Raw genomic sequence first — 7,277 nt, 5'->3', positions numbered from 1 at the left:
GATGTTAGTACTGGGAAAACTAGATAAAGCACACAAAGGACTTCTCTGTATTATTTCATATAACTGTGTAAATCTACAGGTGTCTCAAAATAAAAAGTTTAATTTAAGACATAGTAGCTATATGTTGCCTACCAAAAATATGACTTAAATATAAAGCCAAAAATAGGTTAAAAATAAATGGGGGCTGGGCACTGTGGCTCACATCTGTAATCCCAGCACTTTGAGGGGCCGAGGCAGGCAGATTGCCTGAGGTCAGGAGTTTGAGACCAGCCTGGCCAACACGGTGAAACCCTGTCTCTACTAAAAATATAAAAATTAGCTGGGTATGGTGGTGGGCGCGTGTAATTCCAGTTACTTGGGAGGCTGAGGCAGGAGAATAACTTGACTCTGGGAGATGGAGGTTGCAGTGAGCTGAGATTGCACCACTGCACTCCAGCCTGGGTAACAGAATAAGACTCCATCTCAAAAAAAAAAAGTAAATGGAAAGAAAATATATACTATACTAACATTAGTTTAAAAAAACAAAGCTGGATTGGTTATTTTAATATAAAAACATATATTTCAAAGAAAAGAATATCACCATGGATAAAAAAAGATTATTTCATAAGATAAAGAGATCATTAATTGTGAGAACACAAAGATCTTAAATATGTATGCCCCTAATAATAGAGCTTCAAAATGTATGAGGCAAAAATGGATAGAGCTGCAAAAAATAATAGAAAAATTCACAATTACAGTTGAAGATTTTAATACCTCTCTTTTAACAATTGATAGAACTAGTAGACATAAAATCAGCAACGGTATAGTTGACTTGACAACACTATCAACTAACTTGACCTAACTGGCATTTATAGAGCACTGTACCCAACAAGAACAGAAGACACATTCTTTTCAAGTGCACATGGAACATTTACCAATATAGATTATATTCTAGGCCATAATACTAATATCGACAAATTTAAAAGGGTTCAAATCTTACAAAGTATATTCTGTGACCATAACACAATTAAATCAGACATTTTATCTGGAAAATTAAAAAATATTTGGAAACTAAATGCCACGCTTCTGAATAACCTATGGGTCAAAAAAGTCAAAATGAAAATTAAAAAATATTTCCAGTTGAATGAAAATGAAATCATAGCATATCAGAAACTGTGGGCTAACGTTAAAATAGGACTCAGGAAGAAATGTATAACACTTAGTGCCTATATTTTAAAAATCAGAAAAATCTCAAATCAACCTCATCTTCCATTGTAAGGAATTGGAGAAAGAAGAGCAAATTAAAACTAAAGTAGGCAGAGAAAAGGGAATCAAAATTAAAGCAGAAATCAATAAGCTAGAAAACATAAAAACAATAAAGTAATTGAAACCAAAAGTCAGTTCCTTGAGAGTATATCAATTAACTTCATACACCTTTAGCCAGGCTAAGAGAGAAGGCATAGGTTACCAACATCAAAAATGAGACAGATAACATCACTAGAGTTTCTACAGATATTAAGTGGATAATAAGAATATATTATGAACACTATTATCACTATAAATTTTGTAATTTAGATGAAATGAACAAATTCCATGGAAGGCAGAAACTACTAAAGCTCACTCTAGAAGAAACAGATAACCTGAACAGCGTTAGGTATATTAAAGAAATGGAATTTGTAGATAAAAATCTTCCCATAAAGAAAAACCCGTGACAATAATTCATAGGTGAAGTATACCAAACATTTAAAGAAGCATAAGGCCAATTCCACACAAACTTGTTCAGAAAATTGCAGAGGAGAGAATATTCCATGACTCATTCTATGAGGCCAGCATTGCAGTGACACCAAAACTAGACAAAGATATTACAAGAAAACTATCAACCAATAGCATTCTAAACATTACAAGCCCCATATTGGAAACATCTCCCAAAAGTACACCAAAAGGTGAATGGAAAAACAAATTGTGATATTATCCACACAGTGAAACACTACACAGCAATATAAAGGGATGAACTGTTAACACACACGACAGCATACATGAATCTCAGTGTTGCTGACTGAAGGAAGCCAGACACAAAAGAATATATACTGTATGATTCCGTTTACGTAAAACTCTAATGTAGCTGCTTACAAAGGCCCTACCTCTCTGAGGGTCTTCTTAAGGTAGTAAGAATTTACAAGTATTAATGGAAGAGTAGTGTTCTCTCCATAAAATGTTCTCTTGCAGATCAGTAGTTGCCTAGGGACAAGGATGGAAGTATGAAGGGGATGAGGAAACTTATTGGTGTGACAGATATTTTCACAATCTTGATTGTGGTGATGGTTTTAGGCTTTGTTATTTTTTATGTTTTCTTTTTTTAAGAAAATGTATTTCAATAGCTCTAGGGTCACAGGTGTTTTTTGTCTACATGGGTGAATTGTATAGTGGTGAAGTCTGGGCTTTAAGTGTACCCATAACCCAAATAGTGTACATTGTACCCAATAGGTAATTTTAAAAACCCCCTCCCCCTTTCTGAGTCTTCAATGTCTATCATACCACTCCACAGGCATTTGTCTACCCATAACTTAGCTCATACTTATAAGTGAGAACATGCAGTATTTGGTTTTCCATTCCTGAGTCACTTCATTTAGAATTATGGCCTCCAGTTCCATCCAAGTTGCTGCAAAAGACATTATTTTGTTCTTTGTTTTGGCTATTCAATGGTATATTTCATGGTATGTGTGAATATATTTATCACCTTTTCTTTGTCCACTCATTGGTTGATGGACATGTAGGTTAATTCTACATCTTTGCAATTGTGAATTGTGCTGCAATAAATATGCATGTGCCTGTGTCTTCTTAACGTAATGACTTCCTTTCCTTTGGGTAGACACCCAGTACCGGGGTTGCTGAAGGAAATGATAGATCTACTGTTGAAAAATTTCCCTACCATTTTCCATAAAAGTTGTACTAATTTACATTCCCACCAACAATGTGTAAGTGTTCCCTTTATATTACATCCATGCCAATATCTATTGTTTTTTGATTTTTAAATAATGGTCATTCTGGCTGAGGTAAAGTGGTATCTCATTGTGGTTCTAATTTGCATTTCTCTACTTTAGATGTGTGCCACTTATTGGCCTATGTCTCAATAATGCTATTTTTTTAAAAAATCTTATTTTGGAACAAAATCATTACACCTCAAAGTAACTAGAGAATTTTTTTAATTTTATTTTCATTTATTTTTATTTTTATTTTTGAGACGGAGTCTCGCCTTGTCGCCCAGGTTGGAGTGCGGTGGCCAAATCTCGGCTCACTACAAGCTCTGTCTCCTGGGTTTACGCCATTCTCCTGCCTCAGCCTCCCGAGTAGCTGGGACTACAGGCGCCTGCCACTTCGCCCGGCTAGTTTTTTGCATTTTTTTAGTAGAGACGGGGTTTCACCGTGTTAGCCAGGATGGTCTCGATCTCCTGACCTCGTGATCCGCCCACCTTGGCCTCCCAAAGTGCTGGGATTACAGGCTTGAGCCACCGCGTAACTAGAGACTTTTTAAGGTGAGTACCTATGAGTTTTGGGAAGTACAACTTACGTTTTTACTTGCTTCCAAAGCACTGTTCCCCAGAATGCCTGTCCTGTGTTATTACACGGTTGAAAGTAAAATTAAAATCCTAAGATAATTTAGGCGCATCTAATGTTTGGTGGTCCCATACAAGAATTCCTAAAGACTCTAAAGATATCCAGTTATATGACTCTCCTTAATCTACATGTGTGGAAAGTGTAAAGCTCTGGTATAATTGTGCCGCATATGTCAAAAGGTAGTAGACTTTTATATGGTTAATAAACATCTTGAAACCATGGGAGTTGTAACACCCTGTATGGTTTGTGCTCTGGTGGTGGTACAGAGTAGACTTAAATGGAGAAACTGTAAACTTGAGAGTCTGGGGGAATCCTTGAGTTCAGAAATTAGGACAATTTAGGCTTGTCACCAGGGAATCCATGTTTAGAAAGCAGGGTAAGGGTCACATCTATTTTAGGGGTATTAGAGAGACAAAATTGGAAAGCAGTTGAGTTTGGAGTGGGCATCAGTAGAGAAGTAGTGAAATGGGACACTGGGATAGACCTTGTTCCTCAGTAACCAAGGGAAATAAGAGAACTTGTTCTTACCATGGACTCAAAAGTAAAAAAAAAAAAAGATATGATCACAAAAGCTGTGGGGGAAACTCAATGACATAGGTAAATTCTAAAATTCTGTTTCATGTATTAATCTGGGCACATATAGCTAAGTGAGGCTATACATCTATAATCTGAACAACTACAGGTAGGGGACCTTATTCAATCTTAGAAAATGTGGTTTGCACAGCCCTGCAAATAGAGGAATATGAAAGTACCATATGCTTTCTATCAAGACTTATTCACAATGTGATACTTATGCCTGTCACAAATGCCGACCACATTGCTCTAGATATTATTTAATTTTCAATGGCTTTTTTTTTTTTTTTTTTTTTTTTTTTGAGGCGGAGTCTCGCTCTGTCGCCCGGACTGGAGTGCAGTGGCCGGATCTCAGCTCACTGCAAGCTCTGCCTCCCGGGTTTATGCCATTCTTCTGCCTCAGCCTCCTGAGTAGCTGGGACTACAGGCGCCCGCCACCTCGCCCGGCTAGTTTTTTTTGTATTTTTAGTAGAGACGGGGTTTCACCGTGTTAGCCAGGATGGTCTCGATCTCCTGACCTCGTGATCCGCCCGTCTTTTTAAAATTCTTCTTATTAAAATAGAAAGAACATCTTATGAGTACCACTCTTCCTTTAACGCATGGAAATTCTTATTGGCTTAAGAAGACCTTCAGTGAGGTAAGGACGTTGTCCGCAGTTACATTTTATTGAGAAGATATAGTCTGACTGTTTGAAACTGCTATTCCTGTATTCCAAAGTCCAGGGGAGTTCCTACAGCTTCTTAATTTTTTATGCCTATCTTTTTCCTGCAGTAGGTTTCCTACAGTTTCTACCACAAAATTCCCCCATTGTGTAGCAGTACAGTTTTAAGTGATGGACACAGAATGAGGACACAATAGAGGTAGGGGTGTGAAACAAAAAAGCCAGGGGAGAAATCCTGCCTCTGGGATCTTGCTCCAAAGAGAGAAACCTCCTTTCCCCTAAAGGTTAGAAATATCACAAGGGGGCCAGGCACAGTGGCTCACGCCTGTAATCCCAGCACTCTGGGAGGCTGAAGTGGGCAGATCACGCGGTCAGGAGATCGAGACCATCCTGGCTAACATTTGACACCTTGTCTCTACTAAAAGTACAAAAAATTAGCCGGGCGTGGTGGCAGGCGCCTGTAGTCCTAGCTACTTGGGAGGCTGAGATAGAAGAATGGCGTGAACCTGGCAGGCAGAGCTTGCAGTGAGCCAGGATGGGGCCACTGCATTCCAGCCTGGGTGACAGAACGAGACTGTCTAAAAAAAAAAAAAAAAAAAAAAAAAAAAAAAAAAAGGAGGTTTGAGAACCTTCTCTCTGGGGGATTACTATGGAGAATGCTTTTTACCAAATCAAGCATATTAAAGCCAAAATCAATTTTATCTCCCAATTATTTTCACAAATATCACTGTAAAGTTTCTAATATTATAGCAGTACTTAGAACATTATATTAACTGATTGTGTGTGTGTGTGTGTGTGTGTGTGTGTGTGTGTATTTTTCATGCTTGTGGCATGTATGAGTGGTTTTCATCTTTTTGTTGGTATATGGTTATCTCAAGCTGCCCACTGAATGTTTTCACTTAACTTCTGTTGATACCTCCAACTTAACCTGCTTAAACAAAATGTCTACTGACTTTCCTAATTCCCTTTATTTGCTCCCTCCCTCACTCCCTTATCCTGCTTAGGCAGCCAGTCATTCCATTTTGTTAATCCTTTCTTTGTTATTTCTCTCACATTCATTTCTCTTTTCATTTTTATGGTAATCCTTTATTTAGGCCTTGATTATCTTGTGCCTATATCACACATACACAAATTGGTCTTCCTTTTCAGAATACAAATTGGTCTTCAAGGGTAGGTAGTGCAGAGACTGGATAGAAGAATGATTTTCCCGCATGCCAAATGAGGCCAAGAAATGTAAGGTCAGACCAAGATACGTGAGCTATGTCTGGGCAGAGTGGGGGCAGAGGCGTTTGGGCTTTAATCCCCACCTCCGAAATTGGAGATGGGGGTGGAGATGCTTAGTTCCAGGCAGGATGAGGTGGGTCAGAGGAGCATATCAGGGATTGAGGGTGGAATTCCTGCTCCTTAGTATCTGCAGGTCAGAGTAGGGTCAGTCCCTCTAGATTCTGTGCCCTGCCCTTCTGGTTAAACACTTACCTTTCATTTATTTGTGACTAGAGAGAGTACTAGAGAGACAGTAAAAGTTTGTTGAGGACAGATATTACACTTTTTCTTATAACTTACATGAGTAACACAATATTTTATAGGTGATTTATATTGCTGCTATTAGAGATATTAATAGCCTTTATTTCAGAGTTAAATCTTTCAGGTCCTCTTTGAGATCCATCTGGATTCCCTTTGGAGCTGTTTATTTATTAAATTATTGATGTTTCCTTGAGTCAAAGTATATACTATAGAGTTTATGGGACTTCCTCTGCTCAAAAAGGATACTATCTTCAGGAAGCAATGGATCCTAAAATTGACTTTGAAATACTCAACAATTTGCGAGCAATAATACTATGTATCATCATTTTAAAGTTTGTGTTTGATAGCATAATTTGTTACTTTTATTTCTCTCAGGATTCAAAAAAGAAAAATTTTGACTCATTTAGCCATGAAACAAAGGCCTTTACTTCTCGAGATCATCTCTAAGTTTCCCATGTTAACTCCCTCATAATCTTGTCAAGCGCTATATTTTAAGGTATTTTAATTGATATGAATGTTCCCAGAGACTTCTCACCAATATCAATTCGAACTTTAATACTGAAGATGTTTAGCAGTCCTTGTATTTTCAAAACTAGAAGCCTTTTTGGGAGAAAATATTCAAATAAAAATTTCTACTTCTGCTTCAAACAACCTATTTTATTACAAATAAGTGTCTCTGAAGACCCTCTTAGTACTCTTCTGTTACCTGCTTATCTGTTAGTCTGCTGAGACGATATTCAAATATTCCAAAATCCAGAGTGTACACAAGTTCACTTTCATCTCACTCGTCATAGGAATTTAAACATTCAGCCTCAAAGTATGGCGCCCTATGTGTCTTTTCAAAAACAACCACAAACAACCACATTGTGACTACTAGATGAGGCAAAATTTGTAATAACAATCAAAAGTCAACCCTAACTTTTCA

This window comes from Piliocolobus tephrosceles, chromosome 5 (genome assembly GCF_002776525.5).
Source record: "Piliocolobus tephrosceles isolate RC106 chromosome 5, ASM277652v3, whole genome shotgun sequence".
NCBI classification, from domain to species: Eukaryota; Metazoa; Chordata; class Mammalia; order Primates; family Cercopithecidae; genus Piliocolobus; species Piliocolobus tephrosceles.
The sequence above is the reverse complement of the archived record's forward strand: the minus strand, read 5'-3'. Positions refer to the sequence as shown.